The 27,575-nt window shown below is 37.9% G+C and overlaps 1 protein-coding gene across 4 annotated transcripts in view; it reads left to right on the top strand.

Annotated features, from left to right (window-relative positions):
* MRTFA (myocardin related transcription factor A) overlaps positions 1-27,575 on the top strand; it is a 215,355-nt gene that overhangs the window by 34,202 nt on the left and 153,578 nt on the right. For 3 of the 4 annotated variants that reach the window (XM_043562686.1, XM_043562684.1, XM_043562683.1), the window contains exon 2: positions 1,017-1,078. The exons of the other annotated variant lie outside the window; for it this stretch is intronic. The gene's annotated coding sequence lies outside the window, so the exon portion shown is untranslated. The remainder of the gene's footprint in view (positions 1-1,016; positions 1,079-27,575) is intronic. 4 annotated transcript variants of the gene reach the window in all.

Genomic DNA, 27,575 nt, shown 5'->3' with positions numbered 1-27,575 from the left:
GAAGGACCTCAGATTCACAGTGTCTGTCCCTGGCACCATGTTTTTGTTCTCATTCCCTTGCCCGAAAAGCCTTTCTCCCCTCTTTGCCAATGTACCTGTTTTTAAAGGTCCAGCTTCAGGGCAGCTTTTATGTGTAGCTTTTATCCCCTTTTCTCAAAGCTTATTGATTATTTTTACTGAATGATTGTACAAAGGAGTGTACCTTATAAAAGGGGAATGCATTTCTTGAGCCATTTCTTGTAGTATATTCTGATCTTCCCAACTAGTTTCTCCTAAAGGGCAGATGATGAATCCTCTTTAGCACTTGGTATAGTGCTCGGCACATTGTGGAGAATCAAGAAGTACATAAGGGATGAATATGGAACATTTGTAGATGTATCAACTGTTGAGATAGCCCAGCTGCAGTGCTTGAGATCACCAAATTTATTTAAAAGACATTCCTTTCTTTTTTTTTTTTTTTAGTGTTTATTTATTTTGAGAGGAGGAGAGAGAGCACTAGCAGGGGACAGGGAGAGAGGGAGAGAGAGAATTCTAAAGAGGCTCCACTCTGTCAGCACAGAGCCTGACATGGGGCTCGATCTCACAGACTGTGAGCTCATGGCCTGAGTAGAAATCAAGAGTTGGATGCTCAACTGACTGAGCCACCCAGGTGCCCCTAAAAGGCATTTCTTAACACCAGTAAGAGCAATTTTAAGAGATATAGGTCAGTTGTGATTTGGATGTAAAATGAGTTAATAAGAGTATCCCATAGGGTTGTTGAGGATTCAATTAATTAGTACGTTTAAGCACTTAGAACAGTACCTAGCATATATAGTAAATGCTCAATCAAGTGTTACCTATTATTTAACTCCACCTGTCTGGGCCTTTTTGCCAGTGACAGAGCTCAACCACTGTTGTAGGCATGAAGAGGATAGAAGGGAGATTAACAGCTTCATACCTTTGAAAGCAAATGCCCTTTAGGAACTGGAAGAACTGCTTCTGTTGCATGAACTTTTGTTTTTCTGTTTGTGTTTTAGTGATCGAGGGGTATGGTTGGCATGGAATTGAATTTCATCTGTCTGTGGGAGTTGTAAACAAGGTAGGTCGCAGGTTTATTTATTTTTTCTGCCTCCTTTCCTAAGCTGGTTTGTTAGTATTTTCAGTTCTGCTGAACTAGAATAGATCAGATTTGATGGTTGTGTAGGGATGCACCTATCATAGACCCATGATGGTCTGTCATTGTTGTTTATCTAATGTTGTGGATTACATCTAGTATTTTGTTAGAATATATTGAATTCACGCACATGCATGTACAAACCACAGTCCAATCCTTGGAGGGCAGAAGTTCTTATATTAGAGCCATTTTGTAAACCAGCTTGGGGTAATGGGTAGTGACAGGCTAGCTAATTCTTCTGGTCACTCTAATGTTCACTAGCTTAATATGAATGGTAGACTAAATGCAACAAAGGGCCTGTTTTGACAGTAGCCAGGCCATCATGGCAACAATAAATTTTGTTACTGATGATAGAATCTGTCTATCTGTAACCAGTAGAGTTTGATTTGACACAGCATGCTTGTGTTCCTATCTTAAGCTCTGGGCTAAACAAAAGTATACTAGATATGGCTTTGGCTCCTATATCTGTCTTGTGTCAGATGCCCACAAAAAGCTATAGATGGCAGCTTCACACAGCTCTGCAAACCTATTTCTGTCAGAACATTTCCTGTCAAAGGAAGGTAGTGCTAGTTCATGTAGTTCTAGTTTTCTGTGGTCTTAGGTATGTGGAGATCTCATTGCTCATTGGTACAGGAAACTCGGATTGCTCAGAGAATGAACTTGATAGCCAGAAAAAATAATGACACTCTTCCCTGCAATCCCCCCAACTAGGAATCCTGTCACCTTGTGTATAGGGTTCTACAGGTTGATGACAACCGTGGGCTCTTGTTGCACCTGCACATAGGACAGCAGAAATTCTTGAGACTGCTTTCTCTCAGTCACAAAGAACAGTAATCATAAATATATTGCTACAAGGAAAAACTGTTGAGATACTTTATTTATTTTTTTAACAAGCTTTATGCCCAATGTGGGGCTCGAACTCATGGCCCTGAGATCAAGAGTCACACACTCTACCAGCCAAGCCAGTCAGGTGCCCCATTGCATTACTTTCTGTAGCAAAAGGAGCATGGTCCTTGGAATTGACCCTGCTGCCTCGGAAGGGAGGTGGGGAGGGTAGATGAAAGTTTAACTTTTCCAGATGAATCCTTTTCTTTGTCATCTGGTGGCCTGAATGTTGGGGTCTGGTCTGTGTGGTCAGTCAGGAAATTATCTTCTTTCTGTTTTCCTGCTTTTTATTGGGGTGGTATGAACAGGAACTATTTCATGGAAATACCGTAAGAATAAGTGGAAATGAAAGAAATTAATGGAAAGGAAAGAAACTTAAAATTTCCTGAACACCTATTAAGGATTAGACACGTTACTGTAAATTTTCATAGTTATGTTCTTATATTGAAATATATAAAGTTCACTGATTTACACTTTTTCAAGTCTAAGTAGATAACATTGTGGGTATCACCACCTTGAACTGTTTGACCTTTATTAAAGCCATTTAGAAGAAAGAGAATTCTATATTGACGCATGTTACTTCATTTGTCTGCTAGAACATTCTTTTATAAAGGAAAAAAAGAAAATACCTACATGAGTTAGTAGAGTCTTTTTGTTTTTGTTTTTATTTAGAAAATAAAAACAGACTTGCTACTGATTTAGCCGGAGGCAGAAAGGAGACTGGCAGGCCTGAAATTAGAGACACCTGTGCTGTTTTGGGAAGTTGAGACTCTTGACCCAGGCTTTGCTGAAGTTGGTGCAGGGGAGGTCAGAGTAGGTTAATATTTTCATAGCTCAAAGCAAGTGTGAATTGGGGTTGTTTATAGGTGCAGTTTTGCTTGGTCTCTGTAGTTGAAAACGAGTAAGTAAAATACAGTGCTGCCATCTTGGGAAACTTCTGCAAAAGTCCCTGAAGCCATGCAAATTAATCTCCAAAAATACCAAAAAAATCCCCCATTTGGATGTTTTGTTTTGCTGGCTGAGGGAATTGACTGTTGTCATCACGCTGGTAAAGAAATTGTCCCACGTTCTTTTAAGATAATTCTAGATTTGATTTTCTTTTTTTTAAGTTTCCTTTTGAAATTCTCCTCTGATAGGAGGTACCATCTCTACATCTCAGGCATATGCAATAATGTGGGATCAAAATAAATTGTTACCTGTCTCCTAGATGATAGGAAGTTAAGGTGGAGTATTCCTTCTCCTTATTCTACATTTAACATATCCAGATATATTGTCTTTCTGCTCTTAAGATAGTTAAGCTTTTATGGTCTTAGCAGTTGACGCAGTACTGTCCTTTATTGGGCTGAAATGGAAACATTAATATTTCTTAACCTATGATGATTTTCATTTTTATTTTCCTGTCTGTAGAATGAATTGTATTTTTGCTCTTGGCTGCTTCCTTTCTTCAATCAGAGAAACTCTAGTATGTAATTCTTCCTTCTTGCTTCAGCAAACAAATACCGCTTTTTAAAAAACAGCTTTATTGATGTATAATTTATATACTGCAAAATTCACCTGTTTGAAGTGTACAAGTCAATGATTTTTATTAAATTTGTAGAGTTATGCAATCCTTATTAGATTCCAGTGTTACATTTCCAGCTCCCCCAGAAGATCCCTTGTAAACACTACTTTTTAGCTTGACATCATCTACAGATTTTGTTAAGTTCTGCATCAGATTTGATCTTTTTCCTACAAAGTTTCCCATTGTTTATTTTCCCTTTATTTTTATATTAGTTGCTTATTACAGGTCAAACATACTACCCTTTTGTCACTTTTCTTCTATTTTCTTACCACTTTTTAAAAGTGTAACCTTTCTTTACTTTTTGTTTGTTTCTTTTCTTTCTTTCTTTTTTTTTTTAATGTTTTATTTTTGGGAAAGAGAGCACAAGCAGGGGAAGGGCAGAGAGAGGGGAACAGAGGATCCAAAGCAGGCTCTGCACTGCAGCAGCAAACCTGATATGGGGCTCGAACTCACAAACCGTGAGATCATGGCCTGAACTGAAGTCGGATGCTCAACTGACTAAGCCACCCAGGCATCCAAAAGTGTAATCTTTCTTGAAAAGAAGGGCTTTAGCTTTTATATGAAGTGTTATTTATTTTTTCCTTGAAAGACTATTCTGTAATGCTTCAGGCCTTTCAGTAAAAGCTCTTGTATTATTTTTGGTTTCCTTTTCACTCCATTTGTTATTTGTTATTTGTTTTTATTTTTATTTCTTTTTTTTTTTTAATTATTTTTATTTTTTTAGAGGATGAGCGGGAGAGAGGGGCAGAGGGAGAGAGAGAGAATCTTAAGCAGGCTCCGTTCTCAGCACAGAGCCTGACGTGGGGCTTGATCCCATGACCTGAGTCAAAATCAAGAGTTGGGCACTCAACTGACTGAGCCACCTAGGCATCCCTGTTACTTGTTTTTAAAGGAAATCATTTACCTGTTTATTTCTCTTTGTGTATATAGATGAGATATTTGCTAATTTGGAGACATCTGCTCTGTACATGAGTGTTCAGATGCTTTAAATAAGGTAGATAAATACTCTAGTACATCTGAACGTTTAAACTTTTTTTTTTTTTTTTTTTTAAGATTTTATTTTTAAGTAATCTCTGAAATCAGTGTGGGGCTCGAACTTACAACCCTGAGATCAAGAGTCACACGCTGTACTGACTGAGCTGGCCCGGCGCCCTGAACTTTGAAAAGTTTTTGGTACATTTGTTATCAATTTCAACATAGCAAACTATCCTAAAACTCAGCAATTTAAAATAATAATAAACATTATCTCATACAGTCTCTGTGGCTCAGGAATCTGGGAGCAGCTTAACTAAGTGATTCTGACTCTGAGGTTGTGCTCTTATTTGCTAGGGCTCTGGTCATCTGAAGGCTTGACTGGGACTGGAGGATCGGTTTCTAAGATGGCTTATTCACACGGCTGTGGCAGAAGGCCTCAGTTTCTCACTGGCTATTGGCTGGAGGCCCAAGTTTCTTACCAGGTCGACCTCTACATAGGACTGCTTGAGTGTTGTCAAGATATAGCAGCTGGCTTCCCTCTAGAGCTTCCTGTCTCTGTGGGTTTGCCTGTTCTAGACATTTCATATAAATGGAATCCTACAGTATGTACTCTTTTGTTATTGGCTTCTTTCACTTAGCGTAACGTTTTCAAGGTTCATCCATGAGTTGTAGCATTTATCAGTACTTCATTCCTTTTTAAGGATGGATAATATTCCATTGTATGGATAAACCACATTTTAGAAATCCATGTATCAGTTAGTGGTCATTTGGGTTGTTTCTATTCTTTGGCTATTATGAATAATGCCACTATGACCATTTGTGTACAAGTTTTTGTGTGGATGCATGTTTTCCTGTTTCTTAGGTATATACCTGAGGGTTGAAGCCTATATATTTTTATCCCTCTGTCTTACTGCAGTAGAATTCTAACTGGACTTACCACCTCTTTAATTTGCCTTTCACTTTGCTATCCAAGTTATCTTTCTGACATGGAGATTTAATCACTTCGTATCTCTACTTCTGTGTTTTCAGTCGCTCCTCATAGCTTTCAGGAAAAAGTCCAAAGTCAGCCTATCACACAGTCTATTTATGATCTGGCTCCTGCCTGCCTTTACATTTTTTCTGCCATACTTTTCATTCTTGTTCACTTAACCTCAACTGATATCATGCTTTTTCCCATTAAGATTTTCATGCTTCTATCATTGTCTCGAATGGTTAATCATTTTCTTTGCATGGGAAATAACTAGTTACTCTTTAGAAATCAGCTCTGGACCCATTTGTGTTTGACTTTATTACCTTTGTTTAATTCAAATACTCCTTTCCTCGGCTCTTACAATACCTTTACCATAATGCTTATCATGCTGTTCTCTGGATGTTGATTCTTGTTTTTTTCCCAGGTAGACTGCAAAACCCTGAAGGAAGGCACCATATCTTCTTTACTCTGTATCTCTAGGCCTAACGATAACACAGAAAAGTAGTTAGGATCTAGTGGGTTGTTTAATATCTAAATGCCAGGCAGTACTCTATCACTTTACATTTGTTATGTCATGTAATCTTTACAACAACCCTTTATATTAGGCACTGTTCTTGTCTTCCCTTTAAAAATGAAGATAGCAAAGCACAGAGAGATTTAGTCATTTGCTGAAAGTTGTGCAAATAGCAAATGGTAGAGCTGGAATTTGGAAGAGCTGGTATTTGAACCTGCACATTCTGAGTCCAGAGCCTGTGTTCTTATTTACACTGCTATGCTGCTGCCATGGAGTTTGACACTTAGATATTTGATAAGTGTTGGTGGATGAGTGAACGAACATTCATTTTTTCTGCACGCAGAGCTTTTACTGCAGAACTGGTAGTGTTGAGGTTCCTGCTGATAGTATGCTTGTTCTTGGGGTTATAAGGAAGGAAAGACAGAGGTTTGAGTCACAGTGGTCTGAATTCCTATCCTGCTCCATGACTTCTGCTTCGTGATTCATTTCTCTATTCGTTTCCTACTTTTACCAAAGAGAATGATCCTGTTACTCTTCCGTAATCCTTTAGGTAATACTCACATTAAGATTCCTGAGTTTTGTGTCGTGGACTGTTTTCCGCCCCAAACTTTTATTTTGATAACATTAAAAAAATTTTTTTTAATGTTTATTTATTTTTGAGAGAGAGGGAGAGAGAGAGAGAGACAGACAGACAGACAGAACATGAGCAGGGGAGAGACAGAGAGACAGGGAGACCCAGAATCCGAAGCAGGATCCAGGCTCCATGCCGTCAGCACAGAGCCCGACGTGTAGCCTGAACCCATGAACTGCAAGATCATGACCTGAGCCAAAGTCGGATGCTTAACTGACTGAGCCACCCAGACACCCCTATTTTGATAACATTTAAGCCTTGAGAATAGTTTAAAGACTGATACTGTGGTCACCCATATACCCGTTTGACTAGATTTATCAATTTTGAACATGCTGCCACATTTTTGTGTTCTGTTTGCACACACACACGTACATACATACATGCACACATATGAAACTTTGCTGAAACATTTAAGGATCACTTGCAGATATCATGACACTTTACTCCTAAATATCTCAGCATTTATTTCCAAAGAGTAAGGAGATTGCTTCTACACCACCATAGTGTAGCTGTTACATTCAGGAACTTTAGTATTGGTATGTTGTATATTGTCCTCTAATACACAGTCTATATTATATATTTCTGTAGTCCTGATAATGTCCTTTATACCTTATTTTAAAGCTTTGGAATCTAGAATTCAGTTAAGAATTACAGTGCCTTTAGTTGTACTGTCTCTTACCCTAAAACAGTTCCTAAAATGCTGTTTTAGGAAGGGAGCGGTGTCTTCCATGACATTGACATTTTGAGAGATGAGTTGCTTTGTAAACTACCATTCAATTTCAATTTATCTGTTTCCTCTTGAGTAGCTTCAGGATAAATATTGTGGGCAGGATGTTTTGTCTTTCTTACTGCTAAACATCAGGAGGCCCACGATGGTAGTTTCATTAGTGGTGATGTTAAAACTCACATTTGGTTAGTTCCTGTCTGCCAGATTTACCGATTATATAGGTGCCTTTTTCCCTTTGTAATATATAATTGATTAGAGTAATACCGATTTTTTTTTTATATCTCTTGTGCAGAAGTGCCGTGTGGTTGTCACAGTAGAAGTGCGTATTAAGCAACACACTAAATTGGCTAACAGTGTTTAAAAGTTGAGTATTATGTGCAAGGCAATATGTATGAAATGGAGTTCGCAGTTCATTTGATTTGAGCTTCTTTGTAATGTGAACTTTTATAAGTGCAGAGTTTAAATGATTGCTGTAGAGCCTTGGGATGAAAATGAAGTTTTTTTGGGTCATAGGAATTTTTGCTGATAACCTTTTCATAGTTGCACGTAAGTGGAGTATTAATATTTTTCATAGTTTTCAGACAAATTCTTTTCCTGCTTTTAAAATCTCCTTCTCCAGTCTTTTTTTGTGTGCCTTGAAACCATGCAGCTCTTCATGAGAGCTCTGGAACTAATCTGGGTTTGAACCCTGGCTCAGCCCTTTAATCATTAGGTGATCTTGAACAGGTTATTTAACCTCTCTGTACCTCAATATTCTTCTCTGTGTAATAAGGGGAATAATAATACCCTCATAAACTCACTGCATGGATCGAATAAGCATTTGCCACTGTTTCTGGTCACAGATCTTTAGTAAGTGTGGTATAGTCTTTTCAGTCTGACAAAACTTGTCACATATTAATTACTCAGTGACTTTTTCCTTAAATCTGTGCCCTATACGTGTGTACATAAACATATAAATGTACTTGTAGACTTTGTTCAAGGAAATAATCTTACACATTTCTTCTATAATTCTCTCTGTCCTATCCTTTCTTCACGCAACTTGGGGAAAATGTGGATAAACTTCTAACTAAGAACACTTGTAGAATCCATATGTTAACCTTTTTTTTTCTTGGATGTTTACATTTGCTGCATACCATTTTAAAAATAACCCCCAGGGACTGCCTTGTGCTAGGAAAAAATGGTAAGTATTCTCTCTACTTCAGATCATATGATCTTAATGCTACCTTGGAAATAGTTAAGTTCAAGGCACTGGGCTGACATCTCTGCCCTGTGTTGGAGGCCATAGTTCATTTATGTGGCCATCAGTTGATCTAAGGAGAGTATCGGCCAAATTTTTCAGTGGTGCTTAATGACAGAGGTACCGAATCTTCAGAGGGTATTTGGAAAAGTACTTAGTTGTTGCAGTGACTCTGGGGAGGGAGGAGACACACCACTGGCATTTAGTGGTCAGTGACCAAGGATAATAAAACAAAGAATTATCCACCCAAAATGCCAGTAGCATTGTTGAGAGACTGAGATACTTGAACCTAAGGGCTTGGTGAATTGGTAGGTACAGTTTTATTTTATCTTAGTTATTAAAAAAAGATTATTATTGCTAAAGGCAGGAAGTTTTTTGAAAGAATATTTCAGAGCTGTAGTATATACTCTATTCTTAAAGGAGAATTAGGCCATTTTTTCCCATTTGGGAGAGTAAGGTATTTCCCTGAAAATTCAGAAAGTGTTTCTATTATGAATGTGCATTGGTGGTATTTAATCCCTAAAATTAGGAGTAATTGAATGGTTAAAATTGTTTAATGGTTAAAGAAAGTTAGCATTATATGTCTTTAGTAGTCTTCTATCTCCATGATGGGTAGAAATAACGTAATTTGTGCTTGGCACTCCAACAACGCTTGAATATTGTTTGTACTGTTACCGTTTTTTCCCCCAGAAGACCAAATGATGCATTTTTTTTGGCAGATCAATAAGATTCTATTAAGGAATGTAATTAAACTTGTTGTAGCTTGTTTCACTTGAGCCTAATGTAGGACTTTGACAAAGATTTTAGGAAAGATAAGTATTCTCAGCTTTCAGGCAGTGTTTCTCAAACATTTTTGGCTATGACTCATAATTATAGACATTCTATTTTAGCACCTAATTATATGGATAAGTATATGGATACCTGAAACAAAAGTTTTATGAAATAAAACCCTTAACTACATGTGGCACAATCTGATAATTTCGGTTTTATTTAATTGCAAAATGTTAATCTTGGTCTATTAATTTGATTGTGTGACCAGTGTGTTATAAATTGCAATTTGAAAAATACTGCTTTAGGATATATGTTCATGAGATACTAGCCTAAGGTTTAAAATATATTTCAAATGTGATTGATAGTTTTCTTTTTTAAGATTTATTTTATTATGATAAGAACACTTAAGATGCGATTCACCCTCTAACAGATTAAGTGTACAGTACAGTAATGTTATCTATGTACACAGTGTTGTACGTAGCTTTCTAGAACTTACGGATCTTGCATAACTGAAATTTTATACCCATTGATTAGCAACTTCCTCTTTAATCTTCTCTTCAGTCCCTGGCAACCACCATTCTATTCTTCTGTGAGTTTGACAATTTTTTCAAGGTTATTTATTTATTTTTTTAAATAATGTCTACATTCAGTGTGGGGCTCGAACTCATGACCCTGAGATCAAGAGTCACATGCTCTTCTGAATGAGCCAGTCAGGTGCCCGAGTTTGACAGTTTAGATACCTCACATAACTGGAATCATGTGGCGTTTGTCCTTCTGTGACTGGTTTATTTTCCTTAGCATAGTGTCTTCAAGGTTCATCTGTGTTGTTGCATATTTATATAAGATTTTCTTTTTTAAGTCAAATAATATTCCATTGTATGTATATACCAAATTTTTTTATCCATTGATCTATTAGGTTGTTTCCACACCTTGCCTTTTGTGAACAGTACTGCATTGATTTGGTAATGCTACCACATCTTTGAAATCCTGACTTCAATTATTTTGGAAAAATACCCAGAAGTGGGATTGCTGGATCATACGGTAGTTTTATTTTTAATTTTTTTGAGGAAATTCCATGCCATTTTTCATGATGGTTACCATTTTGCATTCCTGCCAACAGTGTACAAGTGTTCCAGTTTCTCTTGCTATCATCCTTGCTAACATTTGTTGTCTTTTATTTGCTTGATAATAGACATCCTAACAGATATGTGGTGATAACTGTGGTTTTGATTTGCATGTCCCTGATAATTAGTGACATTGGACATTTTTTCATTTACCTGTTCCCCATTTGTATGGAGCATTTTTCTTTCTCTTTCTTTACCTCCTTCCTTTCTTTTTCCTTCCTTCCTTCCTTGCTTTTAATTTTTAATTTTTAATTTTTATTTATTTTTATTTTTGGAAAGAGGGAACATGAGCATGCACAAAGGAGAAAGGGGCAAAGGGAGAGGGAGGGGCAGAGGGAGAGAGGTAGGGACAGAATCCCAAGTAGGCTCTATGCTCAGAATGGAGCCTGACTTGGGGCTTGATCTCATGGTGAGATCACGACCTGAGCTGAAATCAATAGTTGGACACTTAACTGACTGAGCCACCCAGGCATCCCTGGAGCATTTTTTCATTTACCTGTTGGCTGTTCTTCTTTGGAGAATTGTATATTAAGTCCTTTGCCTTTTTTTTTTTTAATTAATTTTTTTTTTTTTTTTTTTTTTTTAGTGTTTATTTTTGGGAGAGAGAGGAGAGAGGGAGAGAGAGAGAGAGAGAGACACACACACACACACACACACACACACACACACACACAGAGTGCGAGCGGGGGAGGGGCAGAGTGAGAGGGAGACACAGAATCCAGAGCAGGCTCCAGGCTCTGAGCTGTAAGCACAGAGCCCGATGCAGGGCTCGAACTCACGAACCGTGAATCATGACCTGAGCTGAAGTTGGACGCTTAACTGACTGAGCCACCCAGGCGCCCCCGTCCTTTGCCTATTTTTAAATTAGGTTATTAGTTTTATTTGCTATTGAGTGGTAGGAGTTTCTAATATATTTTGGACATTCACCCCTTATCAGATATGTTGTTTAGAAATATTTTATTCTCATTCTGTAGCTTGCCTTTTCCCCCCTATTGTTTCCTTTGCTTTACAGAAGCTTTTTATTGTTTTTTTTTTTTAAGTTTTTTTATTTTGAGAGAGACAGAAACATCGTGAGTGGGAGAGGGGCACAGAGAGAGGGTGAGAGAGAGAATCCCAAGCAGGCTCCACGCTGCCAGTGCAGAGACCAACTCAGGGCTCAAACCCCTAAGACCATGAGATAATGACCTGAGCTAAAACTGAGAGCCCAATGCTTAACTGCTTAACTGACCAAGCTACCCAGGCACCCCTGTACAGGACCTTTTTAGTTTGGTATAGTCCCATTGATCTGTTTTTCCTTTTGTTACCTAGGCTTTTGATATTATATGTGTGAAGTCATTGCCAAGACTAATGTCATGGAGCTTTCTCCTATGTTTTCTTCTAGGAGTTTTACAGTTTCAGGTTTTACATTTAAGTCTTTAATCCATTTTGATTTGATTTTTATGTATGATGTAAGATAAGGGTCCAAATTCATTCTTTTGCAAGTGGATATCTAGTTTTCTTGAAATCAGGAAATACAACGTTTCTAGCTTTGTTCTTTTTCAAGATTGTTTTGGCAGTTTGGGGTTTTTTTGTGTTTTATATGGATATTAGGATTGTTTTTTTTCTGTTTTTGAGGAATACCATTGGGATTTTGGTAGCAGTTGCATTGAATCTGTTATTGCGTTCAGTAGTATGGACATTTTAACAATATTAAGTCATTTTAATTGTATTAAGTATTCCAGTTCACAAACATGGATAGCTTTGCATTCATTTGTGTCTTTAATTTCTTTCAAGATTTTATAGTTTCCAGCGAACAAGTCTTTCACCTCCTTAGTTAAATCTATTCCTTAGTATTTTATTTCTGATGTTGTCGTAAGTGGGATTCTTTTACTAATTTCCTTTTTAATTTATTTTTTAATGTTTATTTTTGATAGAGACGGAGGGTGAGCAGGGGTGGGGCAGAGAGAGAGAGGGAGACACAGATTTTGAAACAGGCTCCAGGCTCTGAGCTGTCAGCACAGAGCCTGACACAGGGCTTGAACTTATGAACCGTGAGATCATGACCTGAGCTGAAGTCAGACGTTTAACCAACTGAGCCACCCAGGTACCCCACTAATTTCCTTCTTAGATCATTTGTTAGTATATGTTGATTTTGTTTTTTTTGTTTGTTTGTTTTTTATTCATTTTTTTTGAGAGAGAGTGAGCACATGCATATGAGCAGGGTAAGGGCAAAGGGAGAGGGAGAGAATCTTAAGCAGGCTCCATGCCCAGTGAGGAACCCAACATGGGGCTCGATCTCAAGTTGGGCGCTTAACCAACTGAGTCACCCAGGTGCTCCAGTATATGTTGATTTTGTATCCTGCAACTTTACTGAATTTGTTAGTTCTTTTTTTTTTTTTTTTTTTTTTTTTAAAGTAGGCTTCATGCCAGTCTAGCACGGAGCCCAACGAAAGCTTTGAACTAATGACACTGAGATCAAGACTGAGCTGAGATTAAGAGTCTGATGCTTTACCCACTGAGCCATCCAGGCACCGCCCCCCAACCCCCATTTACCAGTTTTAACAGTATTGTTTTTTTTTTTTTTAAGAGTCTTGGGATTTTCTGTTTATAAGATCATGTTATGTTGGGGTGCCTCTGTGGCTCAGTTGGTTAAGCATCTGATTCTGGATTTCGGCTCAGATCAAGATCTCATGGTTCACGGGTTTTGAGCCCCAGGTTAGGCTCTGCGCTGGTGGCGTGGAGCCTGCTTGGGATCCTGTCTCTCTGCTCCTCCCTTGCTCATACTCTCTCTCTCTCTCCCTCCCTCCCTCCCTCTCTCAAAGTCAATAAATAAACAACAACAACAAAAAATCACGTGTCTGCACATAGGGACAAGTTTTGCTTCTTCCTTTCTGATTTGGATGCTGTTTATTTCCTCTTGCCTAATTGCTTTGGCTTGGACTTCCAGTATGTTAAGTAGAAGTAATGAGAGTGGGCATCCTTACTTTGTTCATGATCTTACTGGAAAAGCTTCAGTATTTTACTGTTGAGTATGATGGGCTTTTTGTGTATGGCATTTGTTATGTTGAGGTAATTTCCTTGTATTCTTGGTTAGTCAGGAGTTTTTATCATGAAAGAGTGTTGGATTTTATCCAAATGCTTTTTTCTGCATCTATTGAGATGATCATGTGGTTTTTATCCTTCATTCTGTAAATGTAGTCCATCGTATTAATTGCTTTGCATATGTTGAACCATCTTTACATCCCAGAAATAACCAAGCCTGACTATTTCTGACTATGTGCTCCACTACTGCCCTTGATTAAGCCACCTTCACGTCTCTCTTGGACTTCTGATAGCATCCTAATTGCACTTCTGATTTCTTCTCATGTTTTGGTCCCACTCAGCTCTGTCTTCCTTTCTGCTGTTTGAATGATGGTTTAAAGATGTTATTTCTATCATAGTATCCTACTGACTGTTGTTTTTTGTTACAAATGTGGCCTATGTGATTTTTTTTTTTAAGTTTATTTATTTATTTTAAGAACAAAGGAGAAGTGCACGCAAAGGAGGGGCAGAGAGAGAGAATCCCAAGCAGACTTCACACTGTCAACGAGGAGCCTGACTCGGGGCTCGCCCCCATGAACCATGAGATCACGACCTGAGCTAAATCAAGAGTCCAGATGCTTAACCAACTGAGCCACTCAGGCACCCCTAGCCTATGTGATTAAAAAAAGTTTACATAATGTTTTAATAAAAATTTAAAACTTTTAAAAAATGTTTATTACTTATTTTTGAGAGAGAGAGAGAGAGAGAGAGAGAGAGAGAGACAGAGCAGAAGTGGGGGAGGGGCAGAGAGAGAGGGAGACACAGAATCTGAAGTAGGCTCCAGGCTCTGAGCTGTAAGCACTGAGCCCGATATGGGGCTTGAACCCACAAAGTGTGGGATCATGACCTGAGCCACCCAGGTGCCCCTTAATAAAAATTTAAAAGTTACAGTAGTAATCATTGACCTCAGATACTTAGAACAAGTTATATTATGGAACTCTCTTGCTCATTAGTATTGAGGCCTAAATAGAATCTTCTCATTTCTGTGTCCTTTGCTATCCTCAATCCTGTTGTATTCATTTTAATTCCAGTGCATCACCTGGCCTGTTTTATTCAACTAATAATCTTCCTTTCAGATTGGCAGAAATGATAGCTGTTCTGGATTTTGTTGTAAACTTTTTTTTTTGGCAAGCCAATATGAAGAAAGATTTGGCATTTTAAAAGATTGAAGAGCCTGCTACTCTCAATCTGAAGGTTGTGAGTTCGAGCTCCACGTTGGGTATAGAGACTACTTAAATAAACAAACAAACAAAAGACAAAAGACAAGATAGTGTGTTGAACCAAACAGCCCAGAATCTTCGCCACCTACCTTATTATTTATTTTCAGACAAGGAATATGGGAGTATGGAAATGCTGACCGGGAGTCAGGAGGCTAGGGTTCTCTTCTTGGCTTTGCCACTAATTAATTTGGTGACATTGAGGCAATTGCTTATAACTCTTTCGAACTTTAGTTTCTTCATTATCTGAAGTCATTGAATGCTCTAGGTTTCCTCAGACCCTAAAATTCAGCAGTTCTGCCATCTTTTTGACAGGGTTTTGAGACAGAGGAAGAGTCTTCTTTCTCTACTTTGCCACCTTGATTTTTCTGCTATCTCTTGTAATCTGAATGCCTAGGAAAAGGAAAATAAATTTTATTTATTTATTTGTTTGTTTATTTATTTATTTATTTATTTATTGAATTAGAACGCATGCATGCGTGCATGAGTGGGGGAGGGGGCAGAGGAAGAGAGAGAGAGAATCTTAATCAGGTTCCATGCTCAGTGTGGAGCCTGACTTGGGGCTTGATCCCATAACCCTGGACTCATGACCTGATCTGACATCAAGAGTATGCTTAACTGACTGAGGCACCTAGGCACCCCGAGGAAAATAAATTTTAATCTCTCAAACTCAATTATTGTGATAGGTAATTCCAGAATTGTGATTATAAAATAGTCCGGGCACGTAAAGTGCTATGCAGATGACAAATGATTATATAGCATCATGGAGTGGAAAAATGTAGGTAAGTAGTCCTACCCTTCCTGTGTAGTCCCTTTCTGTGAAATGCTCTGTGGTCACGATTGTATGATCCACTTAGAGAGTTTTTTGGGCTCTGCTTTTACTATGCTCTCCTTGGGTTGCAAGACTATTTTCTCGCTGCATTCTCTTTGTATTATGTTTTGTGCCTTGAGTGTGTGTAATTCAGCCAGAGGTAAAGCTGAGGAATTCATTACTTTGAGGGTTGGAAACCCTCCTGTTTCATCCCAAGGCAGTTTGCAGGAGATTTTAGCACCAGAAAAGGTAAGATTACCAAAATTATGGCTGCCTTGTTTGTGAGTTGGGTCCCTGGTATCACATAGGGAACTGTGGTTTCCTTATTACACATTTCGTTCTTCAGTAAACACGGTAGCTCTTTTTCTGAGATACTAGGGAGCTGTCCTGTGACTATGTTTTCTTTCAGGTTATTGGGAGCACATGTTAAAATCTTATGAAAATTGGCAAAAGAAGGCTCAGGTATTTGAATCATGGAGCATTGTTCAGTCGCCCTTAGACTCTCCAGGCTCTTTCACAGCACTATTTATTAAGGGCTTTTTACCTCACTGGGTAAAAGAGATAGAACATGTGCCCTAAAATGTTAGCTGCTTCAGTCCAGTGAGGCGCTTAGCATTGCAATGCTTAACTAAGGGCATTGTGTTTAGCTCACCCCTTTGTACTCATGGCCCGATTACCATCAGCCTTTTTCAGAAGAAAGAATGATGATATGCATACTCTGTGGCTGTATAACATATTGAACTGAATTTTGGGCAAGTATAATTGTAATATCAAAGGAGCTAATGGTATTCATGTTGTTAGGTAGATTTACTTCTGATATGTGAACAAATTGTGCCTTTTCCTAAGGGAGTCTAAGTTATATTGCCTTCCACAGTAAAGAAGGATGTGTGTGAGTGAGTGTGTGTAACAGTTAAAAGTTTGATTCTGTGACTGAATTGAAGGAAATGACCTAAGGAAGTTTTTTAGACTATGCCCAAGAATAAATTGATGAATTTTTCTACAGGAAGTAGATGAGTGGTGGGTGGGGACTGGAAGAGGGGAAAATGGGAGAGTGTGACTACTAATAGGTATGGAGTTTCTTTTTGGGGTGTTCTGGAATTAGTGGTAGAACTTTGTGAATATACTAAAAACCACTGAGTTGTATATTTTAAAAAGTTGAATTAATGGTATGTGAATTATATCCTAAGAAAGCTGTTATTTAAAAAAGAAAGGACCACCGGTGCCTGTGTGGCTCAGCCGGTTGAGCATCCTACTTCAGCTCAAGTCATGATCTCACAGTTTGTGAATTCGAGCCTTGGTTCTGAGTTTGAGCCCCGGGTAGGACTCTGAGCTGACAATGTGGAGCCTGCTTGGGATTCTCCGTCTCCCCCTCTCTCTCTGCTCCTCTCCTACTTATGATCTCTCTTTCTCTCTCAAAAATAAATAAGCATTAAAAAAAAAGATATTAACCTCTTTTGCTGAGTAGAACAATATGATTTTTTTTTTAATGATTTTAAGTTTTAAGTAATCTCTACACCCAGAGTGGGACTTGAACTCAGAACCCTGAGATCAAGAGTTGTATGCCCTACTGACTGAGCCAGCCAGGAGCTTCAGAACTTATGAAATTCTGACAGTAGGATGCCTTTATTGAAGATACTCCATATCATCACTTCCCTAAAGACTTACGCCAACTTGAAAATCATAAAAATTTTTGTTTTGTTGAAAGATTGTGATATTTAAAATTCTATAGTATATGGACTTTATGGGTGAACACAAGAAAGGAATGTTATATATTGCATATATGAATAATCTAGAAATAGAAATGTTACAAAGAGCCCATTTGTCGAATAAAACTATAAAAATTGGGTCATTCTCAAATAATGAGATACTATTTCAAACACTTCCACTTGTGCAAATTTCATAAAGTCTAATAGTACTGATTAGATCCACAAGGCTGTGGGAAAGAGAAACCATAATACGCTGTTGAAGGATGTAAAATTTTGGCAAGATTTTGTGAAGTCTATATATCCTACAGGGGAGGATTTATGCAAAAGGAAACATGTATTAGCATTTTTATTTCAGTTATATTTATAATAGGAAAAATTTGGAAATTATCCAACTCTAGAGGAATGGATAAGTAAGCAGTAGCATTTTATTTATTTTTTACTTTTTTATTAAAAAAATTTTTTTTAATGTTTTTATTTATTTTTGAGACACAGAGAAACAGAGCATGAACAGGGGAGGGGCAGAGAGAGAGGGGGACACAGAATCCAAAGCAGGCTCCAGGCTCCGAGCTGTCAGCACAGAGCCCGACACGGGGCTCGAACTCACAGACTGTGAGATCATGACCTGAGCTGAAGTCAGTTGCCTAACCGACTGAGCTATCCAGGCACGCCAATACTAGCATTTTAATGCAATCTGTTACTATAACATAGTCAGAATGGACAAGCCACTGTTTACGTATGTCTACATATCCTAGAAACACTATGTTGAGAAAAAACAAATTACAAAAAGTTGAATGTGATACCACTCATGAATGTTAAAAACAAAACAATACTGTGTTGTCTATGGATCCATATATATGCTGTAAAATTAATTTTAAAAAACCCATGGATTAGAAGAAGATACACTAAGTTCAGTAGGATTTTTCCTTCTGAAGGGAGAGAGAGGACAGTGGGAAACCAACTGACTTGCAGCTTTCTATTTGATAAAAAAAAAAAAAAAAAAAACTAAAGCAAAAATGGCAGTATGTTATAATTGTTTTATTTGGCTTATGTCACTTCACTTCTCCGTATTTTAAATTCTTTCATAACCTTTAAAAGTGAAAAAAGAAAAGTGAAAACATCATATGACATTGGTTTTTAAGAAACCAATCGGCTCACATATTTTTCCTCAGGTGTTTTTGCGTTTACTGTATTGTTATTAATATTATATTTAATAAACACATTGTTGATAATAAAGTATAAATTATAAATTACCATATGGAAGTGCGCTTTTTGAAGAGCTGCTTGGAGTAGAACTTTTTAGAACTGAACAGTGGAATGAGGGATAGATGATGATAATTATTTTAGCTACTCACCTTAAATAAATCTCAGCACAAGATATACATGTGTTTATAATACTTGGAAATTCCTTAGTATTTATTTTTTAAAGAGCAGTCTTGGCTCTGGACGCTCTCCCTAATAATATCAGTTTCCTTTCTGTCATTCTTAGAGGAAAGGATGTTACTAGGCTCTCTTCTGTTTACTATGGAATGTTCCCTTCTTAGTTTCCTTTTTTCCCCAAGAAATGATTGAGTTTTATATTTTAGACTGAGCTTTCAAGTTAGACTTCCCTCTAGAGCAGTGGTTTTGTTGTTGTTGTTTTTTAAACAGCATTATATTAGTTTCAGGTGCACAACATAATGAGTCAAAATTTGCATATATTTCAAAATGATCACAGTAAGTCTAGATAACATCCATGACCATGCATAGTTAGTATTTTTTCTTGTGATGAGAACTTTGAAGATTTACTTTCTTAGTAACTTTCAAATATACAATACAGTATTATTAACTGTAGTCACCACGCTGTGCATTATATCCTATGACTTAATATATTTTATAACTGGAAGTTCGTACTTCTGACTCACTCATTTGGCCCACCTCCCACCTCTTGCAGTCACCAATTTTTCTCTGTACCTATGAACTCCTTCCAAAAATTAAAAAGAATTTTAGTTTCCACATATAAGCGAGATCATATGGTATTTGTCTTTCTCTGTCTTCTTTTACTTAGCATAATGCCCTCAAAGTCCATCCTTGTTGTTGCAGATGGCAAGATTTCATTCTTTTTTTATGGCTGGATACTATTTGTGTGTATGTATCACATTTTCTTTTATCTGTTTATTCATTGTTGGACACTTAGGTGTTTCTTTGTCTTGGCTATTAACACATAATGCTGCAGTGAACATGGGCATGATGTATCTTTTTGAGTTAGTGCTTTCACTTTTGGATAAATACCCAGAAGTAGAATTGTTGGGTCATATGGTAGTTCTATTTTTAATTTTTTGAGGAACCTCCATACTGTTTTTCCTAGTGATTGTACCAGTTTACATTTGCACCAACAGTACCCAAAATAGGTTTTGGGTACTGTTGGGTACTCCACACAAAGTGGAGGATTTTCTCCACATCGTCACCAACACTTGTTGTTGTTGTTATTATTATTTTATTAAAATTTTTTTTGATGTTTATTTTTGAGAGAGAGAGAGAGAGAGAGAGACAGAGTGCAAGCCGGGGAGGGGCAGAGAGAGAGAGAGGGAGACACAGAATCCAAAGCAGGCTCCAGGCTCTGAGCTGTCAGCACAGAGCCCGATGCGGGGCTCAAACCCACAAACTCTGAGATCATGACCTGAGCCGAAGTCAGACGCTTAACCAACTGAGCCACCCAGGCGCCCCTATTATTATTTTATTTTAGATAGAGAGAACACAAGCTGGGGGGGGAGGGGGGAGAGAGAGAGGGAGACAGTCTTAAGCAGGCTTCACACTCAGTGCCGAGCCTGACATAGGGCTTGATCCCATGACAGTGGGATCATGACCTGAGCTGAAATCAAGAGGCAGACACTCAACTGACTGAGCCATCCAGGTGCCTCCCCCTTGCCTTTTTAATAATAGCCATTCTAACAGTGTGAAGTTATATCTCATTGTGGTTTTGATTTGCATTTCTCTGATGATAAGTGATATTGCACATTTTTTTAATGAAAAATTTTTTTAAAATTTGCATCCAAATTAGCATATAGTGCAACAATGGTTTCAGGAATAGATTCCTTAGTGGCCCTTACCCATTTAGCCCCTCCCCTGTCCCACAGCCCCTCCAGCAACCCTCAGTCTGTTCTCCATATTTATGAGTCTCTTCTGTTTTGTCCCTCTCCCTGTTTTTATATTATTTTTGCTTCCCTTCCCTTGTGTTAATCTGTTCTATGTCTTAAAGTCCTCATATGAGTGAAGTCATATGATATTTGTCTTTCTCTGACTAGTTTCTCTTAGCATAATACCCTCTAGGTCCATCCACGTAGTTGCAAATGGCAAGATTTCATTCTTCGTTGCCAAGTAGTACTTCATTGTATATATATATACCACATCTTCTTTATCCATTCATCCATCAATGAGCATTTGGGCTCTTCCCATACTTTGGCTATTGTTGATAGTGCTGCTTTAAACATGGGGGTGCATGTGTCCCTTTGAAACAGCATACCTGTATCCCTTGGATAAATACCTAGTAGTGTAATTTCTGGGTCGTAGGTAGTTCTATTTTTAATTTTTTGAGGACCCCCCATACTGTTTTCCAGAGTGGCTGTACCAGTTTGCATTCCCACCAGCAGTGCAAGAGATATCCTCTTTCTCCCCATCCTCACCAACATCTGTTGTTGCCTGAGTTGTTGATGTTAGCCATTCTGACAGGTGTGAGGTGGTATCTCACTATGGTTTTGATTTGTATTTCCCTGATGATGAGTGATGTGGAGCATTTTTTCATGTGCCGGTTGGCCATCTGTATGTCTTCTTTGGAGAAGTGTCTATTCATGTCTTTTGCCCATTTCTTCACTGGATTATTTGTTTTTTGGGTGTTGTGTTTGATAAGTTCTTTATAGATTTTGGATACTAACCCTTTATCTGATATGTCATTTGCAATATCTTCTCCCATTCTGTTGGTTGCCTTTTAGTTTTGCTGATTGTGTCCTTTGCTGTGCAGAAGCTTTTTATTTTGATGAGGTCCCAATAGTTCATTTTTGCTTTTGTTTCCCTTGCCTCTGGAGACGAGTTGAGTAAGAAGTTGCTGTGGCTGAGGTCAAAGTTTTGCCTGCTTTCTCCTCGAGGATTTTGATGGCTTCCTGTCTTACATTTAGGTCTTTTCATCCATTTTGAGCTTCTTTTTGTGTATGGTGTAAGAAAGTGGTCCAGGTTCATTCTTCTGCATGTCGCTGTCCAGTTTTCCCAGCACCACTTGCTGAAAAGACTGTCTTTATTCCATTGGATATTCTTTCCTGCTTTGTCAAAGATTAGCTGGCCAAACGTTTGTGGGTCCACTTCTGGGTTCTCTGTTCTGTTCCATTGATCTGAGTGTCTTTTTTTTTTTTAAATTTTTTTTTTTCAACGTTTATTTATTTTTGGAACAGAGAGAGACAAAGCATGAACGGGGGAGGGGCAGAGAGAGAGGGAGACACAGAATCGGAAACAGGCTCCAGGCTCTGAGCCATCAGCCCAGAGCCTGACGCGGGGCTCGAACTCACGGACCGCGAGATCGTGACCTGGCTGAAGTCGGACGCTTAACCGACTGCGCCACCCAGGCGCCCCTGATCTGAGTGTCTTTTTGTGCCAGTGCCATACTGTCTTGATGATTACAGCTTTGTAATACAGCTTGAAGTCTGGGATTGTGATGCCTCCTGCTTTGGTTTTCTTTCTCAAGATTGCTTTGGCTATTCGGGGTCTTTTCTGGTTCCATACAAATTTTAGGATTATTTGTTCTAGCTCTGTGAAGAATGCTGGTGTTATTTTGATAGGGATTGCATTGAATATGTAGATTGCTTTGGGTAGTATTGACATTTTAATAGTATTTGTTCTTCCTACCCAGGAGCATGGAATGTTTTTCCTTTTTTTTGTGTGTGTGTCTTCTTCAATTTCTCTTATAAGCTTTCTGTAGTTTTCAGCGTATAGATTTTTCACCTCTTTGGTTAGATTTATTCCTAGGTATTTTATGGTTTTTGGTGCAACCGTAAATGGGATCAATTCCTTGATTTCTCTTTCTGTTGCTTCATTATTGGGGTATAGGAATGCAACCGATTTCTGTGCATTGATTTTATATCCTACAACTTTGCTGAACTCATGGACCAGTTCTAGCAGTTTCTTGGTGGAATCTTCTGGGTTTTCCATACAGAGTATCGTGTCATCTGCAAAGAGCGAAAGTTTGACCTCCTCTTGGCTGATTTGGATGCTTTTTATTTCTTTGTGGTCTGATTGCTGAGGCTAAGACTTCCAATACCATGTTGAATAACAGTGGCAAGAGTGGACATCCCTGTCTTGTTCCTGACTGTAGGCAGAAAGCTCTCAGTTTTTCCCCATCGTGGATGGTATTAGTGTAGGGTCTTTTGTATATGACTTTTATGATCTTGAGGTATGATCCTTCTATCTCTACTTTCTGGAGGGTTTTTATCAAGAAAAGTATTTTGTCAAATGCTTTCTCTGCATCTGGTTCTTGTCCTTTCTTTTATTGATGTGATGAATCACATTGATTGTTTTGCGGATATTGAACCAGTCTTGCATCCCAGGTATAAATCCTACTTGGTTGTGGTGAATAATTTTTTAATGTATTGTTGGATCCAGTTGGCTAATACCTTGTTGAAGATTTTTACATCCATGTTCATCAGGGAAATTGGTCTAGTTCTCCTTTTTAGTGGGGTCTCTGTCTGATTTTGGAATCAAGGTAATGCTGGCTTCATAGAAACAGTTTGGAAGTTTTCCTTTCATTTCTATTTTCTGGAACAGCTTCAAGAGAATAGGTGTTAACTCTTCCTCAAATGTTTGGTAGAATTCCCCTGGAATGCCATCTGGCCCTGGACTCTTGTTTTGGGGAGATTTTTGATTACTAATTCGATTTCTTTACCGGTTATGGGTCTTTTCAAATTTTCTATTTCTTCCCGTTTCAGTTTTGGTAGTGTGTATGTTTCTAGGAATTTGTCCATTTCTTCCAGATTGCCCATTTTATCGGTATATAATTGCTCATAATATTCTCTTATTGTTGTTTTTATTTCTGCTGTGTTGGCTGTGATCTCTCCTCTTTCATTCTTGATTTTATTTATTTGGGTCCTTTCCTTTTTCTTTTTGATCAAACTGGCTAGTGGTTTATCAATTTTGTTAATTCTTCAAAGAACCAGCTTCTGGTTTCATTGATCTGTTCTACTGGGTTTTTTTGTTTGTTTGTTTGTTTTGTTTTTGGTTTTGGTTTCGATAGCATTAATTTCTGCTCTCATCCTTATTATTTCTTGTCTTCTGCTGGTTTTGGGTTTTATTTGCTGTTCTTTTTCCAGCCCTTTAAGGTGCAAGGTTAGGTTGTGTATCTGAGACCTTTCTTCCTTCTTTAGGAAGGCCTGGATTGTTATGTACTTCCCTCTTATGACTGCCTTTGCTGCGTCCCAGAGATTTTGGGTTGTGGCGTTATCATTTTCATTGGCTTCCATGTACTTTTTAATTTCCTCTTTAACTTCTTGGTTAGCCCATTCATTCTTTAGTAGGATGTTCTTTAGTCTCCAAGTATTTGTTACCTTTCCACATTTTTGTCTTGTGGTTGATTTTGAGTTTCATAGCGTTGTGGTCTGAAAATATGCATGGTATGATCTCGATCTTTTTGTACTTGCTGAGGTCTGATTTGTGTCCCAGTATGTGGTCTATTCTGGAGAACGTTCCATGTACGCTGGAGAAGAATGTATATTCTGCGGCTTTAGGATGAAATGTTCTGAGTATATCTGTTAAGTCCATCTGGTCCAGTGTGTCATTCAAAACCAATGTTTCCTAGTGATTTTCTGATTAGATGATCTGTCCATTGTTGTAAGTGGGGTGTTGAAGTCCCCTACTATTGTGGTTATTATTATCAATGAGTTTCTTTCTGTTTGTGATTAATTGATTTATATATCTGGGTGCTTCCTTCCACATTTGGAGCATAAATGTTTACAATTGCTAGATCTTCTTGGTGGATAGACCCCTTACTTATGATATAATGCCCTTCTTCATCTCTTGATACAGTCTTTATTTTAAAGTCTAGATTGTCTGATATAAGTATGGCTATGCCGGCTTTCTTTTGGTGATCATTAACATGATAGATAGTTCTCCATCCCTTTACTTTCAATCTGAAGGTGTCTTTAGGTCTAAAGTGGGTCTCTTGTAAGCAGCATATTGATAGATCTTGTTTTCTTATCCATTTTGTTACCCTGTGTCTTTTGATTGGAGCATTTAGTCCATTGACCTTCAGAGTGAGTACTGAAAGATTTGAATTTATTGCCATTATGTTGCTTGTAGATATTGCACATTTTTAAATGTACCTCTTGGCCTGCTATATGTCCTTTTTGGAAAAATGTCTATTCAGATCCAATGCCCATATTTTAGTCCAGATTTTTTATTTTATTTATTTATTTTGTAACTATTGAGTTGATTGAAATCTTTATATATCTTGGTTATTAACCCCCTTGTAAGATATATGATTTGCAATGATTTTCTCCCTTTCAGTAGGTTGCCTTTTTGTTTTGTTGATGGGTTTCTTTGCTGTGCAGAAGCTTTGTCATTTGATGTAGTTCCACTCATTTATTTTTGCTTTTATTGCATTTGCTTTTGCTGTCAAAATCCAAAAAATCATCTCCAAGGCTGATGTCAAGGAGTTTACTGCCTATGTTTTCTTCTAGGAGTTTTAGATTTCAAGTCTTCCATTCAAGTCTTTAATCCATTTTGAGTAAATTTGTGTGTGTGGTGTAAGATACTGGTCCAGGTTCATGCTTTTGCACGTCTGTTCTTTCCCCATTGTGTGTATTCTTGGCTCCTTTAGAGCAATGTTTTTTTGTTTTTTGTTTTTTAAATATAATGTATTGTCAAATTTATACTGGGTATACAGCACCCAGTATAAAGCAGTGTATCTGAGCTAGGGTATGTAGGGGGCGAGTAGCACTATTAAAAGATCATGAACTCTGAGGAGTTTTTCAGGGCTGTAATGTAAAGAAATCAGTTTTAGATTGAACAGGGATTGTTTTCTCTGTGTCTGCTCTTTCTTTTTCTATCTAGCTTTTGAAGGCATGTCAGAAATAAGTAGTACCCTGGAGATGCTTAGAAGTGTTTCTATAAATATGCCATATTTGGGGCCAAGGTGGTATTTTATTTATGTAGTCATTTTGCTGCATTTAGTCATTATCAACTAAAATGGCTAATATCTGCTATGTACACAGCATTCTTTAAAGATGTTCTCTTTCACACTCCGAAATCAAGTCCTTCAATTTGGATACATACTCTTGTCAGGAATGCTTGGGCTTCTCAGCTGTAGTATTCTGTTCGTTTTCATTATAACTTTAATGGTGGCAGAAAACAAACCAGTCTAGTTGAATGTTATATTGGAGTTTTTTTCCCCAGTAGACGATTTTGTATTTTTAAAGATACACTTGACACATTGAAGGTAGGGATCTGCTGGCGTGCATGGAAAATTTGTGTAATCTCCTCAAACCCATTTTTGGAATAATCTGAAGTTGAAGCCAAAGCCTGACTTGGAAGCATAGTTCTCTTGTTAAAGGAGTAATCTAAGGGTTCCAGATTAATACCATCATTTAGAATCTCTTGGATTATCCCATTGAAAGGTGGGAAAGTAAGTTTATGATATAAGTGGGAAACTTTTATACTATAAAAGGTTTATCAGCATTCACCCAAAAGTCACTGAGATCCATAACTTATCAGGGTACTTTGTTTCTTCTTAAGTAATTAATTTTTAAAAATGTATATTTATTTTTGAGAGAGTGCTAGTAGGGGAGGTGCAGAGACTGAGGGGGACAGAAGATCCAAAGTGGGCTCTGTGCTGAGCCGAAGTCGGATGCTCAACCTACTGAGCCATCCAGGTGCCCCTTTTTCCGTTTTTTAAAAATTACATCTATACATGTTGCCAGGGTGCTATATAAGAATGATACTAAAGAATATCAATGGATTATAATAAATATAAATTAGAAAAAATTGCTTAAAAATAATATTTGTTGATTTCTCTAGGTTGGTGTTGGTATGAGTGCTTCTCATGTATTCTCTAATCCTCATGGTAACTCTTTGAGAGTTATTATCCCCTTGAGGATTAGTAAGCTAAAGTCATATAGTCTTGTAAGTAGTAGTGTAGGCATGTAAAATCAAGCTCTTTGACTGAAGTACTTATTCTCTTCTTCACCGTAATGGCTTAATAAAGTTACCACAGATTGTATCACTTGAATTTCAAATAGTTGAGTGGTAGGCCATAAAAATGTTTTCTAATCAGTGGTTGTGGAGTAGTGACTACCATTTTATTGCTACTCCTCTGGAAAGCAAATAATTTTAAAAATTGGACTAATTTTAAAGAGGAATACTTTTTCAGTTTACCCTAAAGTGAATACAATATATTTGCGAAAAATACCTGAGCACGTCTCAAAGTATCTAAATCAAGCATTTTATTGTTATTATTACTATTTTTTTTTTTTTAAAGAGAATGAGAGTGCATGAGTGGGGAAGAGGGGCAGAGGGAGAGAGAGAAAATCTTAAGAGCAGTCTCCATGCTCAGCATGGAGCCTGACTCAGGGCTTGATCCCATGACTTTGGGAGCATGACCTGAGCTGAAATCAAGAGTGGGCCACTTAACTGACTGAGCCACCCAGGTGCCCCTAAATCAAGCATTTTTTTTTTAAATTTTTTTTTCAACGTTTTATTTTATTTTTGGGACAGAGAGAGACAGAGCATGAACGGGGGAGGGGCAGAGAGAGAGGGAGACACAGAATCGGAAACAGGCTCCAGGCTCTGAGCCATCAGCCCAGAGCCTGACGCGGGGCTCGAACTCCCGGACCGCGAGATCGTGACCTGGCTGAAGTCGGACGCTTAACCGACTGCGCCACCCAGGCGCCCCTAAATCAAGCATTTAAACGTCATCTGAGAACTTTGACTTAACATAGATCTGTATGAGGTAACTAATTAAATTCCACCAGTATTTATTGAGCAGTTGAGCATCTTCTTTGTTCAAGGAACTGTACTAGCTGGTTGGGAACAAAATGGAGAAGGGAAGTAACATTTATTGAACACCTGTTATATTTCACATGGTCTCAGATTACTTTAGTTCTTCATCTCATTCATCCACACAGTAATTGTGCTAGTTGGGTATTCTTATTTTATAACATAGGAAAGGTTAGGCATAGAGAATTTAAGCTCTTATAACTCAAATGGGAATTGTAGAATTTGAAC

This window comes from Prionailurus bengalensis, chromosome B4 (assembly GCF_016509475.1).
Source record: "Prionailurus bengalensis isolate Pbe53 chromosome B4, Fcat_Pben_1.1_paternal_pri, whole genome shotgun sequence".
NCBI lineage: Eukaryota > Metazoa > Chordata > Mammalia > Carnivora > Felidae > Prionailurus > Prionailurus bengalensis.
The sequence above is the reverse complement of the archived record's forward strand: the minus strand, read 5'-3'. Positions and strand labels throughout refer to the sequence as shown.